General features: G+C 40.9%; 1 protein-coding gene across 4 annotated transcripts in view; it reads right to left on the bottom strand.

The window, feature by feature from the left end:
* xpr1a (xenotropic and polytropic retrovirus receptor 1a) overlaps positions 1–26,306 on the bottom strand; it is an 89,500-nt gene that overhangs the window by 53,621 nt on the left and 9,573 nt on the right. Inside the window, exon 1 of one of the 4 annotated variants that reach the window (XM_074635353.1) lies at positions 16,886–17,050. The exons of the other annotated variants lie outside the window; for them this stretch is intronic. The gene's annotated coding sequence lies outside the window, so the exon portion shown is untranslated. Of the gene's footprint in view, positions 1–16,885; positions 17,051–26,306 lie in introns of those variants that run through there. 4 annotated transcript variants of the gene reach the window in all.

Consider the following 26,306-nt stretch of genomic DNA (forward strand, 5'->3'; position numbering starts at 1 on the left):
ACTCCCTATGGAGATCAATCATCTCTAATGTACATTCCCCACTCCATTTCATCTATACAAGCAACATCTACTTCTGAGAGTACACACACACACTCACACACAGACAGAAACTCTCCATTTACTTTGTCATAAGATGCAATTCTTATACATTATTTTTCCTCCCTCAATGATAGCAGCTTCTAGAGCTACAACAATTAATTGATTAATCGATTTGTCATCAACTATTAAATCAATCACCAACTATATCGATAATAGATTAATCGGTTTGTGTAATTAAAAAAAAAAAAAAAAGTTAAAATTCTCTGAATCCAGCTTCTTAAATGTGAATATTTTCTGGTTTCTTTACCCCTCTATGACAGTAAACTGAATATCTTTGTTTTGTGGACAAAACAAGACATTTGAGGACGTCATCTTGGGCAGTTAACTATTTAGTTTTAATCCAAGACAATACAGTAAGGTGTACATTACACACTGTGCAGTTCAATTTGGTTTTGATTCAGAAAGTGGTGACGCTACAGAGACAACCAGGAGAAGAATGACAACACAACACATTGACAGGCCAAGATCCAAGCCTTAGCTCTCCAGAGGGACACATTAAGCCTCGTAACCGCAGTAGAGCTCGTGCCAAAGACAAATTCTGCTGCAACAGTGCTGGCGTAGCTGTGGCAGCCCCTGAGAGTCTGTCTCTTAGGGACAGTGTTGTTATTGAAAGCGAGAACAAGAGTTCTCTCAAAATGCACACATGCACATGCACGGACAGCCATAACTAAAGCACCGCTAACAGGATTTTGTAAACAACACAGTTCGCTTGTAAACAGATGATATGGGAGAGCAGAGGGTGACTATGAATAAAAAACATGCATAAATGAGTTAAATTTGTCGCTCTATGAAAGCTTACGCAATATGCTGCAAGCACACCTAAAGTTTTGTGTGACTTAAGAGAGTCAACAGAAGAAATGTTACGTATCCTTAAGATAAATCTGCAAAACACAAATACAAATAGCTCAGGATAAAGTAGTAGTAGTCAGATTAGATTTAAGGGCTGGGACATAATCAGTCTTTGGACAAAAAAAAGTAAATATACAAATATAGATTTATTTCCAGTAGTAGACTATGTCTTTACTATTATATGTGCACTAGAATTAAGCATTCACTTCATTGTGTTGTCTTTTAACAGTCAAATAGTTCTGCTGTCTGCTCATAGACAATATTTCAGATTTTTGCGAGCTAAAACTTTGAGACAAATAGTTAGATATGTTACATCTAGAGTTGATACCGGTATCGGAAATGCGTCTGATACTGCCTAAAATTTCCACAGTGACGACAGAAAATGATAATAAGTCATAAGTGTCTGAATCACTAATTCTTAATTAAATTCTCACAAAAGAGAATTATTGAGTATCTACTAGTAATAGTTAATAAACAAGGGAGTGACTGTGGACACAGCTATGGTCTCCATCTCTTTCTTTGTACATACGTCTCTCCAGATCTATCTGTATATCTAACACTGTACATCTATCCATTTATCTACTTACTTTTCTCCAAAAATGATGTATGAAAAAGAGAACAAAGGGTAGAATAAGAGGCGTGCAGTGATGCAACAATGCAGGATGGGTTGTTAACTACAGAATTTAAGAGCTGAAAGCATCGGGCCGAGAGCTTTTCAGCTGGCTATGTTTAATCTGCAAAAACACTTTGGTTGGACAGAATTTACATAATTGTTGCACTTATCGCACCATCACTGACGAAGTGAGAGGTACCCCGCCCAGTGCGAGAACAGTCGTCAAGGCAACAGAGGCGAGGGTTCAACAGGAGCATGTCACTGGCCTTGAGAGATAATCAGGGAGGAAGGTGCTGAGGTAGCGGAGGTGACGTTAACACCGGGAGCTGACTGGAAGTCATTTAGTCATGACTGTAAAGAGTACATTGCAGTGCAGGTAGGCGAGGTCAGTTCAAATAATCTCACAGACAGAAATACACATAGATCCTCGATGCTTCTGCTGCACATGTCCGACTCACAGCAGGTGATAAAGTAGGTTAAGGGACATCGTAATGGACCTATTTAACTACAGTCCAGTTGTGGAGAACCATCTGTAGGTCTGTTTATGCTCCGCTGGCCACTCAACTGACCACTGAGCACATTAACTTTAATGAGTTCATCTACTTTGTGTGTCCACAGATTAATGTCTGCAGAGCTTTAACATAAATCTCTCTCTCTGTTTACTGTGGTTATTCTCAAACGTCTACCTCTCTGTATTCTCCCTTTTTATGTCTTTATCTCACTTTCACATTCTCCGCCCGCCACTGCACTTTTCTCTTAGTAATAGACATGGCTGCAAAGGTTGGAAGGCTATCTTAGGTTTCTCAAAGTGAAATACAGTGTGTATTTTTGTGCCCGTGTGTGTGCACGTCTAACACCGTGCCTGAAATATTAATCAACGGCAGAAGATGCTCACGGGATGGCAGCAATCTGTGGCCAAGCTCCCAGAGGGACGAAAACAAGCCACCTCGACTAACCGTCTACGCTGCACACACACACACACATACACACAGACCACAAGTGTCCAGGAGAATGTGCCGTCCTGTAGTCCTCTGTCTGTCCAACAAGAGAAACAAATTAGCAGGGGGTCTGCTGGGCTCAGAGTCTGGAGTGTGGCCAGAGCATGCAGTACTGAAGAAGGAACCACATAGTGCAGTAAGTGGCCAGAGGCCCAACAAGAGTACTCTTTCTACCCTACTGCTTTTGGTCTTAACAAATAGAAGTGACAAAATGATAATGTATTACACATATGAGACTATATATAGTAGGCTTGCCGCGGTTGTCGGTGTTACACTGTGTTCGGGCACACACCGATTACGTAACTTGCCCACCACCGGCGCCGTGTTATCAATGCAAAGTTGGACGGCGGACACTACAAAGTGAAAGTGAAAGTGTCAGCTCCATACGGAGTCTCAGAACAGAGTAGCAGAAGTCAGATTTCACACACACGGGATGAGAGAGAGTTGACAGACAGAGAGATGGCAGATGATTTGGTGTCAAAGTTTTGGCAATATTTATGATTTAAACCCAATGCTATAAGGGAACCATAACGTTAATGAGTCAATCACTATCTTTAGGCTGCAACACTAACAGGATAAAAATATATTATGAGAAACTGGTGTTTGAATTAATATCACAAGAATTTGAGAAAGCATTTTTTCAATTGCTTATGCAATTGCCAACATTGTACAGTCAATTTTAAGACGTACAGGTCAATACAATGACAAATGCATATAGTAATAAAGAGAAAGAAGAGATACAGTGACACAGATATAGATCCGATAGCTCAGATATAGACGGATGAAGAGATTCTCAGCAGAATCAACAGATAAACAAATTCCTCTGCAGAGCACTTATGCTGTCCGTCACTTTGCCAAGGCCACTAACACAGTGAGGGATGGCTGTATCCAGGCAACCGGGCGGCTATCATCAGCAGCCTGAATCTAACAACCATCAACCAGTCACAAGCATCAAATTCCACCTTAGCCAATCATGACTGATGTCAAGCAGCTGCTGTTCAGCAGGGATCTATTATCACAGCCAACCAGCTCAGTGAATGCCCGATTGTCTGGGTACCATCTGTGTATTTAAGAGGTTAAAACCCATCAGCACATTATATCTACCTGAGCTGAGGAAGGAAATTACAGCGAGTATGTGAACACTTGTTTCTTAATTCTTCTGTAATGAACACCAGCTCTAGGCCAGTCATTTCAACAACTAAACTACATTTCACAGAAATTAAATTAGTGAAGTTAGTTTTCTGTTTTGTTTATTTGGATCTCCATTAGCTACTCTATAAAGCAGTCACTGCTCCTCCTAAATCCATTCATTTATATATTGAGAGGTTATTACTGAACCCTCAAAATTAATTTTCTTGGTGTTGCAGTATCCAGAGGATCTTATCTGCCTCAATCTCTCCCCTCCCTCAAACTGTGGAAAATATAATTTAAAGCAACCTATCCCTGCGGAAAAAAACATGGTCTCTAAGCTGTGAAATATGAAAGAGCATGACATTGAACATATTCAATTTTTAAAAACATTACGAGATGTTGGAATATTTCCACTTTGGTCTGGTGGGACTCCGAAGTAAGCTATCTAGATCTGACAGATGAAAACACAGCTCTATTAGAGCATATTATTGCCCAGAATATTTGCTGGTTGGAGCCAGAGCGTGTGTGTATGTGTGTACCAGCATACAGAGATAGGTTGCATATGGTCTAGTTGTAATAATTTGCATCGCTGTCTCTCTCTTTCTCTCTCACACATACTCACACATAAACACACATCACCCACCTCACTTTGACAGACATAAGTTTGGGCAAGGCAATCTGTTAGCCTAACTGTAGCTGACGGCTCCTGTGATGTTTGGTTCACTCTTTGTGTTTGATCCTCCAGGTACAGAGGAAGCGAAGCCTGCAGGGACATCTCATCCGCTCATTCTCATTCTCATTCCCTCTGATCTGCTGCAAAGCTGCATAACAATACAGACATTACCAATACACAGAGCTCGGTGTACCTTCTCTGTAACTGTATTTAACAAGCTGGTGTCTTTCTCTACATTTGTTTTTTACTGCCGTTTGAAAGGACATCTGACCCAGGCTTTCAACTCTGTACTCAACTCTGATGTACATAGGAATAGCAGTGCTTTGAGCTAAATGCTAACATCAATAATAACGGGTATAACAAGGGAGAAAGTCCACTACTGCCAGGCGGGATAGGAGGTGGCAACAAACACCAAACTTTCCCCTCAGGAGACCGGTGTTCTTCTCCCACGTGAAACAGTCATTTCTTGCGTTTTCATTTTGTTTTTAAGTAAATTTAAGCCAAACCATGATTTTTTTTTATTAAACCTAAATAGGTAGTTTTGTTGCCTGAACCTAACGGAGAAAGGTTTGTTGCATTTTTGTTTTGTTTTGTTTCCATTTGCAACATTAATCACGTGTTTAAAACAGCCACCGTAATCCGGGAAAATTTTGGTTTTGCAGTTTAGGCGTATGGGAACGTAATTTTGTGGGAGACAGTGTTGGAAAATTGATATCAGTTTCATCTTACATGTGCGTACAGTACATTTCTCCAATATGGACCCATCTGTGTGTGGAGCTACTGTACTACCTGTGAGAAGGTTCATGTAAACTGAATTTGCATGAAAGAAACATGTAATATCAACAGGAACTGCAGAACATCAATGCCATAATAACAACTATCAAAATATTTAGATTCACAGCCAGCTCATTTCATTTTAGACCTTTCAACAGGTGATGTACTACTGTGAGTGCATCTGCTGGCAGTAATTCAATTTGACTTTGAGCCTGAATCAGTGGGCACCATATAACTGGGCCAAGGAACTGATTTTCAGCATTTTCAGCTGGAAAGGACATTGAGGGTCTACTCAAACAGGTGGAGGAGCTGAAGGCTCAGTTCCAAAGGGCGGAGGTACACAGTCTCTTTCAGGAGCAAAAGGTCACAGAGCTCTCCACAAACCTGGAGTCACAGGTGAATGAAAACAAGTCTCTCTGGAACCAGGTGGAATATTTGACCAACAAGCTCCACAGGTCACAGCAACAGAGAGATCTTTTCTACACAGAGAGAGCTACAAAGTGTTTCGAGGAACAAACACTTAAGCTCAAACTTGACCAACAACTGGAAGAAACAAAAATACAGTTGGCTCATCAAAGGAGCCAGGAAGAGTTGATGGTGAATAAGGAGAAGGAAATTACGAGTGAGCTCGAGAAACAGGGAGTTTTATGCCAGGAGATCCACCAGAGGTATGAAACTAAGCTCAAGGCCCGAAAAACAAAAGAGTGACAGCCTTCAGCAGCAACTTGAGACAAAAATTGAGTCTCTTGTTGAAAGGGTGTCAGAGTAGGAGGAGTAGATCCAGAGGCTGAAGGCTGAACAGGAGGCCATGCAACAGGATGTCTCTGAGAGAGAGAAGTCCTTCTGCAGAGAGTTTGAGGACCTGAAAATCAAATTCCACAAACAGACCTCAACAAAGATCGAGGAAGAGGTCAGTCAGGCCTTGCACACAGAAATGCCACAACTGATGGATGGTACTCGAGGAGCAGGAGGAAGACGAGGACTCCCTTTATACCGGATAGGCACCTGAACTCCTGGAAGAGGCCCAAGTTTCTGAAGAGAAGGCTCCAGAGAAAAAGAAGAGGCATTACCTCTGGAAAAGAACCCGCTACTACCTTGGTTTGAGGAAGAAGAAGGAGAAGCGGGAAAAATAATCCACATCCAACTAAGACTCTAATAAGTATAAAAAAATTAAAAAATTTAAAAAAGTCAATAAAATTATACTAAAATAAAAGATCTGCCAATATACCTGTATTTTTTAGTAGTGATATAATTGTGTTGTTCAGTGGTCCTTATGTGTAGTGGAATGCAATGCAGCCTCCGACCAACATTGCCACGTCACTAGGCTGTTTAAAAAAAGATATAGTGTAAACATCCATCTCCAGAGCATCAAATATCATCGTCTGTCTCTCTGCAGTCTGCTCCTCAGATAATGTGATGGGTGCACTGTGTAAAAAGCCTGCTAAGCCCTTCACATTATCTTAAACTCAGAGCCATTACATCAATTGTGTTACAAAGAGTAAACGGCATTTATAACTGTAACTGTACGTGTAGGAGCCTCGGCAAGGCGAGTGTCTGTGTGTGCGCTCTTACTGTAAGTGTGTGGCTGTGCACACGTGTGCCTCGAAGGTTTATAGATAGAAGCCGCTGGACTCATAAAAACAAGATAAGTGTTGTGTCAATAGTCCAAGCTGGGGCCATTAATCTGAGCAGAATAAGAGCCCAGGCTCCACTACTGTAACCATGGCAGACGCAGTGAAGCTGCTCTGTAGAGGTGGAGGAAATTCAGCATCCATTAACCTACAGGGCGACCACGCCATTAACAGAGCGGGTCAGAGAGGGAACGTTACAGCACACCGACAGCATGGAGTTTGCCATAACTTGTAAAACATCATCAGAGTATGTCACCTGTCTGAGACACGTCATCATATATCATATTGCTAGTTTGCATGCTATTTATATGCAGTACAGTACAGCTCCTCTTCTCAAATTCAACCAATGCAACACCTGGCATCTGAAATGTCAGGTGTCAAAGTCAAAATCCTGTATGAACAGATCACTATTATGTTCATGATTGTTGGTCACTAGATACAAAAAAAAAAACGGCATAATTAGAAGAACTGTATTAATGACACACCTAATTTGCGTAAAGTTAATGAGACGCTCTTTCATTCTCAAGAGAATTCCTCAGCTATATCATTATGCAGGTAAATATAACATCCTATTAGCCATGCTTGTTTAGGGGCTTGTGCCTTAGTCAGCTTGGTGTGGGTAAACCAAGGTGTGTGTGCGAGTGTGTGCATTTGTGTGAAGGTGTCCCTCCAGGCTGCCGTGGTATTCTCACAACAGCAGCTGCAGCCTCTCGATAAGAGTCACACTAAACAGCTTCACTTTGAGGACAAAATGAACTGAAATGCAAGGAGGAACACAGTCACACACACACACAAACACAGACCCACAGACCTACACACACACACATATTTCTGTAACATGGCAGATATTAGAAGCTAGCAGATTAGCAGACATGAAACAAGCCATTTTCCTCAGAGAGGGAGAATACATTTAGTAGAGTCTAGAAACTCTGGAAAGCTGACATTATAACCAGGAACATCTTGAATGCATCCTATAAACAGCACAGTGCATTATTATGTTAGAAGTCACAGATCCACTCAGTATATATCTCTGCATGTAATAACTTTCTATAACGTGTTTATTGCACAGTATGTGGGTGGATGCAAAGGAGGGAGTGAGAAGGACAAATGAAGGAGACGTGATCGAGGACTAGAAGCAGAGAGGTTCAACGTGGTGGCAGAGGGAATAAAAAGATGAGAAGACAGCACGAGAAAGGAAAAAGAAAGCGAATGAAAGGGGAAGGAAGTAAAGCTATGTGAGGGTTCAAAGAGCGTACAAAGTAGATATCATAGGTAGAATAAAAGACAGAGGATGAAATATGGAATCAAAACACAATACAGCAAGAAAGTGGGGATTAAAGAAAGATTGTAGAAGATCTAAAAAGTATTTGTGCACTTTTAAATGTGTCTTGTCAAAGCAAACCCAGACTCCACATATATTCCTATGAATCAACACATTAGAGTCATACATGTACTTGATGGGTTACAGCGCACCACTGACATGGCAAGATTGTATTTATAGCGCAATATTTGAACGCTAAGCCAAATATTTATCCCAACCATAACTACAGTAGAGAAAGTATTGGAAAGTAGTAATTGATGGTTTGTTTTCTCACTATTGTGATGATTATCTAAAACTAAGCAGACTTTTTACTTTGGAAATATTTCACTGACCACTAAATTCAATCACAACTGAGCTAACAATATTAATTAAGGCCAAAATGGGTATTGTTGTAGGTAAGGTTGAAAGCAATTTTGCAGCTCAACTTTCCCATTGGTGCTTCCGTTTCCATTTCCTCATTATAATACTGTAACTCTAACTTATGAATGAGCCATCAACTGCCCATTCTACCTTTGCCATCCAGGCAGAGAGGAAGGACTCCAGTACTTGATATTATTAGATTAGGAGCAATTTCCTGACTCAATGAGATTAGGAACATACTGACCTTGGAGCTTGAGAGTCATATCATTCAAATGATTTACATAAGCAGGAAGTATCCAGGTTTGTTTTTTTACAAAGCATTCATGAGCAAATTAGTATCTTTCAGTCACCAGTCGTGAGCCTTGAAAAAACAGGGGGCTACAGTGTTGGTGGCTTTAATATAAATCTTAATTATTATTCTTGATAATGTTTGTAATTTCAACTTGCTTTCAAACTATTCTTACATTTAGATTTATTGTCCCAGAGGGATATTTGTTTTCACAGCCAGTACACAGTAACAGTAACAGATATACAAATAGCAACATATACACAACACTACAAGACGAGATGCCGACATGGATGCTAACAATTGACAAGCAGACATGACAGACTGTGACGTTGCAGCAGAGTGTGTGCTGATAGAGAATGAAACCACACACTATCAAATTTAATAACAATCATCTGGATATTAATCAATCCTCCCAGTAACAGCTGCAATTATCAAACTATTACAAAATATTTTAGGCTGTCAAATGTGTTATTTGAGTTCAGATCTTGTGAGTATGGACATATTTGTAAAGTAAAGATTTCTTTAGCTGACATTGGTGCAGCTGAAATTTCGCCCTTTTGACAGACAGATAAAGTTAAAGTCCGAATCTAGGGAATGCATTATGTCAATGAGGGTCCTCACAAGTATAGATTGTTTTGGGGGTGTTTAGGAAGCATATGGGGCATGTGGCTTGTTTGCGAGCATGCCGGGTAGAATATGTATGTTGACATACAAACTGAAGAGCGTCCGTTGTGAGTGGCATTTGTGTTGTGTGTGTGTGTGTGTGTGTGTGTGTGTGAGTGTGGATATGTATGAGAGTCTGTGTGTGTCACTCAGCAGCATGGGGTGGATACCAGCTGAGTTTAAAGAGCAGCATGTAGAGAAGAGGCAGCCACTGTCTGTCAACCACCAGCCAGCACTGGGGCTCTCAATTCCCATCCATCCCCTTCATCTGGCCTCAGTACAAATAGACCACCAAATCAGAGCCGGAGATTTCTGTGGTTCCAGAGTGGTGTACGTGTGTGTGTGTGTTTCAGTGGGTGAACCATACTGACTGAGCGTCCTAAAGCCCTGCAGCAAACAGTATCTGGCTGCTATTTTTTCGGGGCAGATAAATCGACCCTTGAAGATCTGACCTGCTCCTTGTTAATCTGGGTTGTTCACACATACATAAACACACTAAACAACTCTGCTTGAGTCACTGCCAAAGCAAAACAACTTCATATTTAGAATAAATAGCACAACAAAAAGCGGCAGCAACAGAAAGTTTGCTGACTCGGAAAGGACTTAGGGCAGTCCCCTGGGTATCAGACCCCTGGAGCTCGGGTTTGCACTGGCTGAATTCAAGCTAACTGGTAACTCCTAACTGGGGGTACGTCTCCCAGAGTTGCCGTACACTATTTCCAGCGAAGCTGCTTCCCGGCAGCGGGGAGAACAAGGCGAGCGTGCAAGTCGTTTTCTCGTATCTGCCACTTTGGATTTAGTCCTCAAAACGCACACAGACAATGGACATATTATCAACGAGCCCTCTGTGTAGCTCTAATTCTTCGTTTTCTAGACTGAAGGCAAACTGGACGCTACAGTGACTCACTATTGCCTCTTGAGGTACAAGTATTACAAAGAAGTACGGGCCGGACCTTGCTGTTTGGCAGTAGATATCTCTGCAGCACAATACATTGATGTATTTGGCATAAAGTAAAAACCGTTACTTCTTCACATTCTTTTGATAATGTTAGTTTTTTTTTATGTTTTAAACTAAAATCAAAGAACGTACTGTATATTGCCAAAAGTTAAAAGTCAATTGTTTGTTCTATTGCAACATTAGCGCCCAGCAGCAAAGCCACGCTTCAGCCATTTTGGACTGAAAGCAAATACCGGACAGCAGTAAACCGTCTGCACAAAAGTAAAACTAAATTAATTCTATTATACTGTCATATTCTACCGAAACGTCCTGTGTTGAACTATAAAATATAGTAAATATAATAAGCATTTTCGGCCCAAAAAGGCAGCAGCGGCTGTTGTCACAAAAACCCCGGAGTTTTGTCTCTTTGCTAAAATTCTGGTCAGACCTTACACGTTGCACCATTAATGCGATGAGTGCTAAATGGAAACGGTTACAGAGGATGTTGTTTGAGGTGAAAATGGTATGACAACACAGGTTATTCTGTTATATGTGGTACTGTATATTGTCTGACAAGCATCTATGATACATCAGAATATGTGAGTAAATGAAGAGGAAAACAAACCCCTGACCTGACAGAAAAGCAAGAATCATCATAAAGAAAACAGATTAAAACATATTGAACAAAACGAAAGATTTTGCCATATTATTGCTGGTATATTGATAACATGTATTGAAAATATAATGGTGTTTAGAGCAGCAACAACACTCACTATTAGCAGAAATGGGACTGCTGATTGTCGGTAGTTGAAGCAATATACAGGTATAACAAGTATACACTGATAAACACATTTTTTCTTTGTATCTGTAAAAATGTTTACAATGAAAATGATCATGACTATCATCAGCACTGGAAAGCATATTCCCATTGCGGTTATGAAGTATCAAGAATAATTTTAGTTCCCTTACCCCATTTGTTTTGTTTGTGTTCTCAAGAGGTATCAGCATGCTTTCACGAGACAGTATTAAAATTCAACCTAGCACCCCAGCCCTTAGTTCTACATGTTCTACGGTTATTGTGTTTGGGTCCTGAAAGTCACAGGAACAAAACAAGGCTCAAGTGATTCTGGTCTCTTTTGTCGGTGCCATGGTAACTGTGATGGAGAAAGTTCAGCTCGGCTTTGTGTGTCCACGGAAAGGTACAGAAAACAAGGTTGCAATCTGACAGTGAAACCAACTTTGAAACATGGCGACACTCCCCACATCCCTGTGATTTTCTGCTTCCAAAACTATGACCACACCATGCATCCTAATAGAGGGTTATCACAACTGCTATAATGTTTATTCCTGGCCACATTAAAAATAAATGCTTCCGAGATCAACAATGAAGCAATTTAAGTCATTACACATATGATTCATTGTCATAAAACCCTAACAACAAATTTACAATAATCCTCTTACAAATGGCTGCTGCTCATGCCAGGGGAACAATAAGCTGTTCTCTGCTCAATTGAGCTGCATACTAATAGGGTGATTATGAGGCCTAATTATCAGATGGCACTTGTCAAGAAGAAGCCGTGTAGTTTGCCCCGAGGACAAAATGCAAAACAGAGACAAACTGTTGTTTCTACTGAAAAGCCTCTAAGGAGTGTTTCTCTCTTATAATATAGCTGGTTAGAAGTCAAGAGGACGCTTCTTTAGATGGCAGTAATGAGGCCGATGGAGTCAGAGAACATACCGTCAGGCTCAAATATATAGTAAAAATATAATGTACACACAAGACTTGACCCTAACAGTGAGTCAACCCTGCCAGCGCTGAAGTCATCGGTTATCATTAACGTACATCATGAATACATTAGTCAAATGTTGAGGAGGATATGAAATATGCATTATTCCCTGAGGCCGGCATATGGTAACAGGGATGGTTAAAAGGAATCGTTAAGAATGATAAACACTAACGGTCCTGACATGGTGACTTTAAACTGGACTACACTAGAGAGACATTGAATGAATGTGAATGTGTGTCGGGTAGGGATGCACCGATATCAGACCGGATATTGGGCCGATACTGACTCATATAGCTGGATCGGATATCGGTGTCAATGGGGCCGATCTATTAAATTAAATTCTATCTTTATATACTATATACATTATATACTGACATTTTTATTGCTGGGGGCTCAGAGCTAGCGACAGACTTGGCGAAGTTAGCGTAAATATACACGTGTGACTATGTCCGGTTTTCAAAATAAGGTGTTAGCAAATACATACATAGAAACAAGATTGATTTGATTATATTCACCAGAAGTATAAAACATTACATGCCCCTTATAGAATGAAAAGAAAATACCACTAATTTGTGAAGGAAATGTCTTTATTTGGGGATTATTAGGTTGCTGGAAAAATTGTAATAAATAATGCCTGACAATGACTGATATATTTGACTTAAAGACATCTCGGACTACATACATCGTGAAAATCTAAATTTTTACTGAATCAATTAAGATATTTTCCAAAGTAAAAGTCCCTAGAAGTGTATGATTCAACTTCTTCTCATGGTCTAGTGTAAAAAGAGCTAACAAAAATCGCAATAAATCACATTATCGAATCGCAATACTTAAAAATCGCAATACATATTGGCACCCAAGTGTCATGATAGTATTGAATCGGGAGATCGTCCCAGCCCTAGTTTACACCAGAATTGTAATTCCTGTTAATTTACAAAGTTAGGAAAGCAATGTTTAAGTCAGGCCAGATGTTTCCTTACAAACAAAAGAATGATCCCAGTCACTTCTACACAGTGAGGCATACAGCTTATTAATTAATGACTGGCATGAGATCGGTACTCGGTATCGGCCAATACCCAAAGCCCAGGTATCGCCATCCGTATCTGGACTGAAAAAGTTGGACTGGTGCATCCCTAGTGTCGGGATGGAGTTGTTTTTCAGTATCCAATCTCATCACTTGTTTCTAATAAACCATATAACCATAAAATATTCTCAATCTATTTTAATGTACCTTCTACTAAACCAACAACCTGTTTTTGGCCCTCTTGTGGCTACCAGTAAGTGACAGGACAGTTTTTGAACACCCATGAGATTCAGGAGGAAAACTCGCCATATTTCCAATCTCGCACACTGTTAATAATTCAACATTTAATATAAAAACAGACAGGCTGTCCGGAAGGGAACAATAGCTGTGAATTATTGATAGCTCTCTCTCCTCTTGTCTCTGGATTAGAAGAAGTGTAAATAAGAGGAGAAATTATATCTGGACCAATATTCTTCTGCCCCCTGAAGAACAACCCTCTGACCTCAAATGTATTAAACTTAAATTACGACTTGTTATTACTGCCATCTTTGGAAAGCACATGAAATGCGCTTTGAATCCAAATGTATTGAATAAGCAAATGAAAGAGCTTCAGCCAGGCTCTCATGTCTTTTTCTTTTCACACATCTTTTGTATGTAATAGTAACGTTTGGGAAAGGATGCTCCCCGAAGCTTTAGTTTCCTGTACTCCAATTACCACCAATGTCACCTCTCTTTTTTCTTTCATGCTTCCTTTCTCATTTTGTGTGTCATTCACAGCCCTCAATGCCCTTCTGTCTGCCTGTCCACTTCTTTGTCTTTCTTTGGGTGTGTCTGCAGAACAGTAGAGGATGATATATAGGGAGACCACAGAAAACACAAATATATGCCACTTCTGTAACCCACCATCCATACACAAACACACATACATGCACACTGCAACTGACCCCCATGGGGCAAGACTCAATTTAAAGCCTTTGCTTCTCTAGAAATGTTTTCATCAAATATCAGTTCTGAAAGAGATCCCTCTGCTGCCAGGTGTAGTGCTGAAACCTGTGATTGTGTTGACAGCTGAGAGTCAATACGGCAATATAGAGATGAGGATATAGTCTCATATGTGATCGGTATATTTCCACCAAGTTTTCGTGCCTTTCAGTGATTCCGAGCCAGGTTCTCTAGAGAGGCACACTGGTACAGTGAAGGACACAATGTCATTTGCAATGCCCTACCCACTAACACATACAGTGCAAACCCACCCACCCACATACAACCACCATGTGTCACTTGAACATGCAAATGCCCATCAAATACTACACATACATCTATAACAAATATATCATTTGACTTGTAAAAATAACACAAAGAGCTTCCCAATCCTAATGCAGAGAATTAATTTAGACATCAGAATTAAAAATCTAACATCAGAAAGTGAAACTAAACAATAGCTGTGTTTTAAGCTTTTGTAGAGCAATGATTGTTTTATCATTTCCTCACAAAATGTATACAAAAATGAAGGTTTACAGCAGTGTGGACACCGTGTAATGATTTCATTGGTTGTACTCTAATTGCAGTGCCAAAAAAAACACAGAAATAAATCAGCATATGGCCCCGCTGTCATCACCTATAGCTCACAATCACACCCACGCCCCCTGTAGCACACAGCTCCTTATGTGCCTGTGTGTGTGTGCCTGTTTGTGAGTGTCTCTGCATGCATGCATATATGTGTGTATGTGTGTGTGTGTGAGTGAGTGAATGAGTGTGTGTGTGTGTGTGTGTGTGTCTACAGTCAGTTGTATGCAAGTGCAGCAAAGAGCGGCAGTCTGAGAAGATAAAAACATCAAAACACACAGAGCAGAGACAAGGTCACATGTCTCCGTTCTTCTCTCTATGCATCCATCATCACCTCCCAGCTTTGCATTATTATTTTCTGTTACTCAGACTGCTTCAATCTTTGAATCAGGACAGATGCCATATGAGTGCACATGACAGCCAAATCTGCAAATTGCAACTCACTGCTAAGTTTTTTTTTCTCCAATTTCAGCCAAGCAATGCAGTCGATACAGAAAACTTTTCAAATTAATCCATCAAAGCAGCCTGGTGTGAATCCTTGCTAGATAAATGTCATGCGGTCAGCTATGACTGATTGGTTACACTCAGCAGAGCTCGGCTGATCTGCTGGCAGACAGCCAGAGCTGTTGATTAGGCTTCTCGTCGTCGATTAAATACAATAACTTGCCTCATAACAGAGGTTAGATTAAGGTTTGGAAGCCCTGTTAAAGCTAAACAAATATACCAAACCCTTGAGACCTCAACAGCGTATTTCTAATCAACAGAGTCAGATCTCATTACATTCACATGTTTGCGATTGTTGAGATCACTGCCGGTGCTCCATGTATATGCTCTCCAGTTGTGCACCTGGCAAACAGCCAGATCATATGATTTCTGCTTTCTGTTTATTTAACCTTTACAAGACTGTATTCTCATTGGACTAAAGGCTTGGTGGCGTCTGAGAGAACTATTTAGTGTTTATCTTAAGCATAAGTGTAAAGCTTCTGTCCATCTTTGAAGATGTAGAGATCACAGCCCGTTCCTGTCATCCTCCTTCGAGTGGCAGCATGTTCATAAGGCGTCGAGATCAGGAGATCAATGCCAAGGCCAGAACAGATGTGCACACATATGTAAATAGTCACACATACAGGGGTAGAGAGTCACAGTATTAACAAGTTGTTGACTACAGGATTCATAACCCTTTAAGGCCCTGTCCACACGTATACAGATATTTTTAAAAACAGATATTTTCCTATACGTTTTGGCATCTCGTCCACATGCAAAAAGAGTTTTGGGTCACAAAAAAAGGATATTTTTGAAAAATGCCTTCTAAAAGGTGCAGATTTTTAAAAATTCTGGTTACTTTGTATCTGTGTGTACATGTAAAACATTGTGGAAACAAAATACAAATGTATTTTGTGTGAAATGATAGAATGTGCTTTTGGGCAATTGAAGGCGAGGTTTGGAGCACTCAGAAGGGCTATGGACATAAACCTGAATGACCTCCCTTTCGTCATCTATGCATGTAAAGAGACAGTTGATGACAGCAGAGTGATGACAGGAATCCCAGCCCCCAACCAACAATAACTTATTATCGAACTGACTGTAATGAAGCTGAAGGAAAGGGAGTGAGAAGGGTGGTAACAAAATTCCTTGACCCTTAACTTGGGATCTTGATGTAAATATTAAGAAGAGTGTTTGGAGTCGTTATTGCGTTCCAGCTTGGACGGAAATATTTTGTAAAAATGAAGGTGGTGTGGACAGATTTTTTTTTTAAACGGAGGGGAAAATATCTGTATACATGTTAACAGAGCCTAAGGCTCTCATAATACATTAAAGAGCTGAGAGGGCTCCAGGACGACCTTCACTCCTTTGAGCACCTCTAACCTCTTCTTCAACCCTCTCCCTGATCGTCCCCTCCCCAAAACACACACATCATCCTCATGTCTCCTATACTTGCACCCCAGCCCCTACCACCTCTGCTTTTTTCTCTAACAACTCAAACCCCTTCACCTCATTTCACCAACACCACATTTGCAGCAGTGGAAATCTTATCCTCCCAGACTGTAAAATGCCCCAAATCTAAAAATACCATTCCTGCTGGAGCCATATCCTCATCTGAACTCCTCACCCTTTCCTAACACCACAACGGCTACAATCCAGATCCATCCTTCTCTAAACCAGTCCATACCTTTCCCTTTCTCCCCCGCTCCTCCTCCTCTCTCCTTTCCTTCATTCAGGCGAGATCTAATTCACCGATGAATAATGGATGGATAGATAGAAGACTTTCATCTATCAAGGATTTCTTTCTCTCTCTCTGTGTCTTTCTCTTGCGGGATGGCTGTAGTGCTAATGCAGGGCAACATGCATTGGAGATGAGCCCAGGGACCTCCCACTCAGTCTGTTTGTCTGTCTGCTGCCTGAAGGATCTCTAGCTCTCCGTTTCTCCTCTCTCTTTATGTTCCAGACTGGTCATTGATAATCCCATTCAATCCATTTAGTATTGTTTTCCAATTTGTTTCCTTTATTTTTTTTTCATAATCATCATATCAAACATAAAAGCAACGAATGCTGGTCATCTTTCTTCATCCCCATCTTCATCCAATTACCCATCACCTTTTCCATCGTTCATTACCTCAGTTCGATTTGTCCCTGACCTTGGGATAGCGATCCTAGGTTTGTATTGACCCTGAACCCCCTGCTTCCCTCCTCTCTAATACCCTTAGAAGCCTCATCAAAGGACCAATCTCACAATCCACTGCCACCTCCTCTCCTTTACTGCTCTGTAGGATCGAGGCTGCTTAAATCCACTCTGGAAGCTAAATCTGTTTGGATGAAGAGAAACCCATTCTTTAAGTTTGATTATGGATGTAATTGCTCGAGAAATGTCCTGTTTGAATGGCAATTAGGTGTATGATTTTTAGGGCTGTCGATTAAAATATTTAATTGTGATTAATTAAATGATTGTCCATAATTAATCACAATTAATCGCACATTATCTATCTGTTAAATGTACCTTCAAGGGAGATTTGTCAAGTATTTAATACTTTTATCAACATGGGAGTGGACAAGTATGCTTGCTTTATGCAAATGTATGTATATATTTATTATTGGAAATCAATTAACAACACAAAACAATGACAAATATTGTCCAGAAACCCTCACAGGTACTGCATTTAGAATAAAAAATATGCTCAAATCATAACATGGCAAACTCAAGCCCAACAGGCAACAACAGCTGTCAGTGTGTCAGTGTGCTGACTTGACCGTGACTTGCACCAAACTGCATGTGATTATCATAAAGTGGGCATGTCTGTAAAGGGGAGACTCGTGGGTACCCATAGAACTTATTTTCATTCACATATCTTGAGGTCAGAGGTCAAGGGACCCCTTTGAAAATGGCCATGCCAGTTTTTCCTCGGCAAAATTTAGCGCAAGTTTGGCGCATTATCGACAAGCTAGTATGGCAGGGTTGGTACCAATAGATTCTTTAGGTTTTCTAGTTTCATATGATGCCAGTATCTTCACTTTAGCTTTAAAAGCCCACTGCAACCTCCGAAAGATCAATTGCATTAAAAAATTTAGAGTTGTTAAAAAAAATTGCGTTAATGCGTTAACTTTGACAGCCCTAATCATTTTGAAAAGATCTTGATGCCATGGCAATCTATTATGGACTATTAATCTCCATGGGATAAAGACCCTCAGGCGTCTTCACTTCTCCTGGAAATATTGCTGTAATGGAACAGAGGAACAGACAATGAAAAACAGCCTCACATAATTTTTATAGACCATAAATAAGCTTTTGTCTAAAAGCAGCAACAATAGAATTTGTCTCGTCCTTACAGCTCAAAAAGATCTCACTCAGTTTGGGTCATTAGGTCCTTCTTCCTACTCACTTATAGTTTTCGTGTTTCACTGTTGCTCCATTTGATTTAGTTTGGCTTGGATTTCCTCTATATCCACTTTCTAGGTGGAACCAAGATTTAGGACAAAAAATGAACCAACCCCCATAAAAACCCACAATTAGCGCTTGGAAGCAAGCAAGAGCAGCAGCTTGTCAAAGAGCCCATCAATAATGCAAACTGGTTGGAGACCCTGGCTGCCACACGACTGTCCTGCTGAACCCTCCTGCCTGTCTACCTGTCTGTCTGCCTTTCCATCTGTCTCCCCACCATCCATTTCTTCTCTCACCTTCTGAGTGGCTGCCTGACCTCCTGCCAAGCTGCCAGCATCTGCCTGTCTTTTCTAACCACACACAGAGTTGTATGTGTTTCTCAGCCTGGGCTGCCTGGGTGTCTGTTATGCATGTTATCCTGGAGCTGCTGTGGCTGGGGGGACTCAGTGTACACATGCATGTATTCATTTATTCATCTACTGTAGAGATGCATCCAATGTTTTTCACAGTTGATACAGTATTCTAGTGTGGACACAGTATTTATTATTGTTTATCACTTGAGCAATAACACAAAGAAATCCCTGATATAAAAGCAACAAACCGATCCAGTGGCCTGTACCAAAGGTAAACAGCATTTGGAATATAAAAAGGAAAAAAAATATTTTTGCAACACTGCTTGAATAAAAAACTTCAATAATCAACGTGCCAAAGCAAGAAAATTACAGAAATCAAAATGCTATTCCAAGGAAGCGAGGACAAACTCCAAGGGGGACCAACAACAGTAATAACAGCTGCTGTTCCATCATATACGCCAGCAGAATAATAATCAGCGCTGTATTACACAAGCTTCAACTAACCTCTCATCATGTTCGCCAACAGCAGACAAAATGGCGGGCGAGCAAGCGGCATGGACAACAATGGCATATAGCATAATACGTGCTGATGATTAGTAGCTGTGATTCATGTTGCTGCTTTCATTAAGCAGATTAGGTACGATGGCTCAAACAGAAAAATATTCATTTGGAAATGGTACGAGGGATGCTTGCAGAGCTAAAAAAGCTGCAACAGTAAGCAGGTTTGCTGTTCTTGTTATTATCCAGTGATCAAAGCAATGAAGAGCCAAATGAGAATGAGACAATGTTGTCCGAAAGAAGCGTGGGAACAAAAGCCTCACAGGCCGCAGAGCAGCTGTGATGGTGCAGGTGTCTGGGATGGAAAGATGAACATCTGGTTTTTGTAGGTGCCTTGTTCTGACTTGATGAGAAACCAAGTGAAACATTAACTTCATTCAACTATATATCCATCTGGATCTATGGAGAGCTATTCTTCATGCAGGGCTGAACAATAAGGATTGCCCCATTGCCTGGGGAGAGTAAAATGCCACGTCGGGGTATTAAATATAGCAACTTGTTTGCCCAAACAGATAAAAGAATTATACACATTGTTTTTTCAGTGTATCCTTGAGTCCAAGTGGACGCTTGTGCCAAATTTGAAGAAATTCCCTCCATCTGAGAGATTGCGTTGACGAGAAGAGAATAGGACGGACATGTGGTCACAGTGATTGTGACCGTTGACCACCAAAATCTTGAAGGAATTTGCTGAAGGCGTTCCTGAGATAACGCTTTCACAAGAATGGGACGGACAGACTGACGACCTGAAAACGTAATGCCTCCCTCAACGGCTATCGCCAGTGTGAAGGCATTTTTTTAAAAAAAACATCGAACCCGGTAATGTTCTATTTTATTTTATTCCACTTTTATCTCACATAACTGTAAAATAAAGTTTGAGAGGTGGTTTCATATTGCTCTTTGAAGAAATGATGGACTCTGTTCTCTCTTTCCACTCTGATAGAAACCCTGGACCACTTCAACCAGGGTCTAAATGAACTTATTCACTTCCTGCCACTGTCGCAGGCAAGTTTTCTTTTTTGTCTGCCACTCAGAAATTTTATCTGCCACTTTTGAAATCTCTGCGCTAAATGAAGGAATAACATTTTAGATCTGATGTCATTCAATGTTCCAATATATTTTACACAAAAAACGTTAATATATATGGTAAATTACAGTGTTCGAATTACACCGTGGCTTCCGGGGTGCCCTATGTTTCTGGGGTGGGACGGTACTGTACACTGCGCTTTTTTTTCTCTCCGCCGTGGCTCCGGTCCCAAACAAACTGAAACATGATACAGCGTGTGTATGCCATTGCGTCATTGTGCATGCGTAACTGTGGGAAAGCATCAATACAGAGGAACCGATAGTCAGTTCTTAACGGGAACCGGTTCTCTTTTTCCATCCATAGCGTTTTTCCTGTCTGCCACAGTGGCGGATGGTTTGACGATTGTGCCCACCACTGCCAACAATTTACCCGCATTTGGTGGGTGGCGGGTGCCAATTTCAGACCCTGACTTCAACACAAACACAGCCTGGCCTGGGACTGGCTAGACCCCAAGCCAGAGTCACCAGGATGTGTTTAAGCACTCAACTCTCTGTACAAATGTGAGGTCTGCATGCCCAATAGCCCCATAGCATAGAGACAAACCTGCACACATGCATATGCATACAGACACGCAAATGTATGTGCATTCAAACATCACCATCTCAGCAGTTTCATGCGGAGCAAAATACAGGCACCATATTTTCATTTCAGTGTGCTGTATAATGAGATTGTCAGTTGGGTTGAATGAGACATGGATGCGATGATGACTAGTGACAAAACACATTCTGGGATCAAGGACGCTGCATCAACTAAAACATGTTTAAACATCTTACGAGGTTAAAAGTTTGAGTGTCCTTATCTCGTTCTTTAGAAGGGATAGGTTAGGACTCCTTAAATAAAAGTGGATGTCTTATTTCAACACAATAAAACACATAACTGATGGGGTTTGATAAAACAAATATTGGAGGCTACATACACTTTTTGGTGAATAGCCTACTATCACATTTCTTTTTGATGGATGTGATCAATGGTGAGCATCGCCACACAAAGAAGCACTGCAAGCATCTTATTTTCACACCACTGCTTTTATACTGTTATTGATTTGGCTGCATAAAACATGAAAAGCCCTAAAGGGATAAGACAACTGACAGCCAAGCCGCAAGACCGTAGTGAAAATAAGGTGGACGTTTCCTGAAGAAGCTTTAGCTTTACTATATTAGATAGAAAAGTAAATGATTCATGAAATGGATGAGAAATCATCCGTTCATTATGGTTGGGGTCTGATTCATTCATATCTGGCATCTAGACCTTGTGAGTCAGAAGAAAAATCCATTCTCTGGTCCCCTGAGCTGTAAGTCAATAACGTAGCACCCAATTCCTTTCCTCGGATAGTGTGTGTATGTGTGTGTGTGTGTGTGTGTGTGTGTGTTCAAGGTACTACACAAGAACCCCGCCCTTACTCCCAGTGCCATCACTGCCATCTCCCCACATCTCCCCTTACTCCAGCCCAGTACAGATACCATCACAGTAGTAGTAGACTGGCCATTGACAGAGTAGCAGAATGAAGGATACAATGAATGAATGAATGAATGAATGAGACAGCAACTGAATGACTTGCAGTGTGAAACCTCCTCCCCCTGCAGCATTAGAAAGAATCTTCATAATAAGTATAGGCACGTATGGTATGTGCAGCATGCAAACATTGCTGGAAATAGTATGATATACCCACATATACACACACACACACACACACACACACACACAGATTACCGTTAACGCTGTGTGTTTATATCCGGGGCCATTGTTCTCAGATTTCTGTAATAATCAGCAGACTAATTGAATTAAATTGTGGCATAACTCATTTTAATGGTTGGAACAGGGGGAACCAGAACCAGCTGTTCGCTCTGTTGTCTTCCTCTGGCTCTCCACTGTACAAGGACAGGCGTGTGTTAATTACAATTACACAAGGACCAATGGAGAGACGGAGGGAACGGGAACAAAGGACCTTAACGAGGGGTGAAGGGTCATGTGTAGCAGCAGAGCGACCATAATGTGCATGTGTTTCTGTGTCCATTTACAACAAGCGCTCTCATTTACTGTACATTCATCTTGTTGAAAGTAAAGGATTAATTAGAATAAAATGGTCTCAAAGAAGTGCATTTTGTGTGGTATGTGTTCCCGCAGAGGCTCTCTGTGGTGGAGGTGCTAATGTGTGTAATGTCTGTTTAAACAAAAGCCCCGCTAGCACTGCAACACATAACACAACATGAGAGACAATTATGCACTTATGGATAGATCAAACTATGAACATTACACATTCTTTTTTAATGTTGTGTAGTGACAGTCTCACAACCTGGCAACGATACATATGCAGAGGCCCTGACAGAGGCTTTGAAGTGCTGCCTGTTCAGTGTTGTGTCTATCTACTACACAGCTCTATCAGGTACTGCAGGGTGTTCAGGGAGAGAGCAGAGTGGGTGAGCAAGTGCTTATAACCCAGTAAACTGTCTCCCTCAGGCAAGGGAGACATCTTCTGAATACCAAAAATGCTGCTTTTTGTAATGAATGAGGAAGCAGACAGAGGGAGAGGGAGAGAGAGGGAGAGCAGAGAGGGAGAGCAGAGAGCACCGTTGAATCAAATCCACATAATTAGTTTTCCACTCAGGGAGCAGATTTAATAAAATAATAAAGGTTTAAAATCAGGTTTAAAATATATTGTTTCACCATCGATATCACAATGTATGAATGTGCAATGGTGGCATAAAACGTATTTCCTTTGATTAAAAAACAAGTACAATTTAGGTGCATTTAATGACATTTTTGGTTACCGGTTTCTTGAGCTTAAACGATTCCTTAATCAATAGACAAGGAACTATTTTGATCATTGATTTATAGCAAAAATGCAAACCAATCCCTAGCTATTTGTGAGGATTTGTTGCTTTCTAGTCAACTTATATAACAGTAAAATTCATATCTTTGTGTTTCGGACTGTTAGTTGGACAAAAAAAAGCAATGCAAAGCCATCACCTTGGCCTTAGGAAATTGTGATTCAATTCAATCAATGGCGAAAATAATTGGCAAATTAATCAATATTGACAATTTTTTGTTGCAGCTCTACTTGTTTCCCATGCGAGTTCTGCCTGCATGGCCCATTCAGCATATGATACATACAACACAAAAAAAATACAAAAATAAGCTAACAAGCGTTGAATATGGATTTTGGCACTCAATGAATGTGAAAGCCAAAAAAAATGCAAACAAATGCTAGATCTGCTCTTAATTAGATTTTTTTTTTAAAAAAGGTGCTAAATATCAGATTGGGAGCATCCATTGTCTCGCAATGGCTCTCAACATGTCAGTGGCGAGCAGCCAACGCTTACGATTACAACACACACAGAGGGAGGGCGACTTTATTCTCTGCTCAGGTAGACATTACTCCTCTATATCTTTACATAGCACATAGTTGTTTGTTGCTATATTAATGCTCTGGATATTGAATTTAGCACCTTTAAAAGATGATTTGAAACAACAGGGACACTGTGGCTCAGGAGACGAGTGTGTTGTTCATTAATCGCAGTGCTGGGGGTTCAATCCCTAGCTCCTCCTCGTGTCCATATGTCATGTGGTGATGTGTCCTTGAGCAATACAGCAAACCCCAAATTTCTACAAATACTCCAGCGTCTTGCACAGCTGCTATCGGTGTGCCGTGTTTGTGTAAATTGGTTGATAACAGGGAAATTGTAATGCGCTTTGTCCACTAAGGTCAAATAAAATGCTATGCTATATAAGTGCAGTCCATTTTTCCAATATCGTTTTGCCCCAGTTTAAATTCAATCAGATTTGACAGATTGGGTCCAGTGGATGTAAAGAGAAAGTGCTGCAGCAAGCTTGAAGTTTATAACACCTACTGATCTTGTTTCTCTTATGAAAAGTCAACAAAATCTCAGCCACAGGAGAGAGTACTAGACAGGGCTCAATAACTGTTTGTCAGCTTCCACTGCTGTTTTCATTATAGCCTCTCGCTTTCCCATAAAAACACCAAAAGCGACAGACAACTGTCTGATACATTCAAAGAGGTCTTCTCTCCTACAAAACAAATGCCATTGCTAATACTTCTTTCTTTGCACTTGCCTGCTTTAGTGTTTTAGTGTGTGAAAAAAAAGTGTGAAAAGCACACAAATCAATTTGATTGAGTGGGGACTGTTGAAACGTCACAACAATACCAGATGAATGACACAGTAGGCCGAACTACTGATTGATTGATCCCGTCTCCATTCATAAGAAAGCCATACTTATCTTGTGACAAGCTGACAGAGGCAGAGCAGTGACCCATGGGCACAGCTCAGACCTGCGACAGGAAACAATTTATCATCCACGTTGATCTCACCTAGCATGGCTAACAGCCTCTGGAGACAGCGCTCAAAGGAGGGACACAGCTCATATGTTATCACCGAACAAGACGTGTGTTCAATAGTAGCGTTAAATCTTCTATTTAGGAACAAGCAATAGAAAGAAACACAAACATATACAAACAAAGCCAGCATTATACATTTTACGTAATAAATCCTGAGGGTCTCCTTTCACGCCTACTGTCAAAAATAAAAACAACAAATGTTTGTCTTTGTGCCTGAAGCTGACTCTCACACACACAGAGACAAATCTCTGTCATCCACACTGACTGTGTGTTGCGTCCTTGCTGCTCATGGATAGAATCACATCATCCTCCCATCCATATCGAGACCGCTCAGCTGGAACTGAGCTCTGGGAGTCGCAGCTCTGTGAGGGGGCATGTTGCACAACACCGAAAAATCTATCACTATACAGACACACACGCACACATTTGGGCCTGAAGCACACATGCTCATCCCTTCACAGCACGAGACGTGCAAGCGTGGCAGAGGTCAGTTTTGTGCAGTCATATTTCAGATAAAGCCATTTTTCCAGACAGTCACATAGACAGAGCTGCACATCATAAAGTACGTCTCAAGCCTGCAACTACAGAAAGTTGTTTACCTCCACAAACTGGTATCTAAAATAAAAACAAATGCTTTACATTCTTTCCTTCATCACACATCATTTGCAGCCTAATGCCAAAGGTTAATTATAGCCAATGGCCTTCCTTATCTTTGCTGTGTTGAGTAGTAACACTCAGCACTGGCGGCCACTGAACTCCACGCTGGCTACTGGTGCACTGTTATTTTAACCCAACGAGAGTCACTTCACCAAGACAGTTTAAAAGAACAGTGTGTAACATTTAGGGGGACCTTATGGCAGGAATGGAATATGATATTAATAAGTATGCTTACTTTAATGAATAATCAACTGAAAATCAGAATTGTGTTTTCACCTTAGAATGAGCCGTTTACATCTATATACAGAGCGGGTCCTCTCTTTGCAGAGCCAGCCACCATGCTTCTACAGCAGCCCAGAACGGACAAACCACTGTGTTAACGTTTCGTGCTTGGGCCAGAGTCGATAACATTACTTGCTCCGGAGTTAAGCTCCGTCACTCCACTCAGCCACCGGGAAACAAGACACGGGAAACCTCTGTTGGTCTTCTTCTGTACAAACTGCATCTTCCATCGTACATTCCCTTGATATTCTCAAAGCTAAACTAACTCTGTCTTTGGCGCCACTGCACACATTCGCCGCCACTCTTGCTCACTTGCTTCACTACTCACTTCCAAAGTACACACACACTCTCTACACGCTGGCTCTGCTATTCTCCAAATGACCTACGTTACAACTGGCTTCAGAAAGGGCCATTCACGTTTTCATGTCG

Source organism: Sebastes fasciatus, chromosome 5, assembly GCF_043250625.1.
Source record: "Sebastes fasciatus isolate fSebFas1 chromosome 5, fSebFas1.pri, whole genome shotgun sequence".
NCBI lineage: Eukaryota > Metazoa > Chordata > Actinopteri > Perciformes > Sebastidae > Sebastes > Sebastes fasciatus.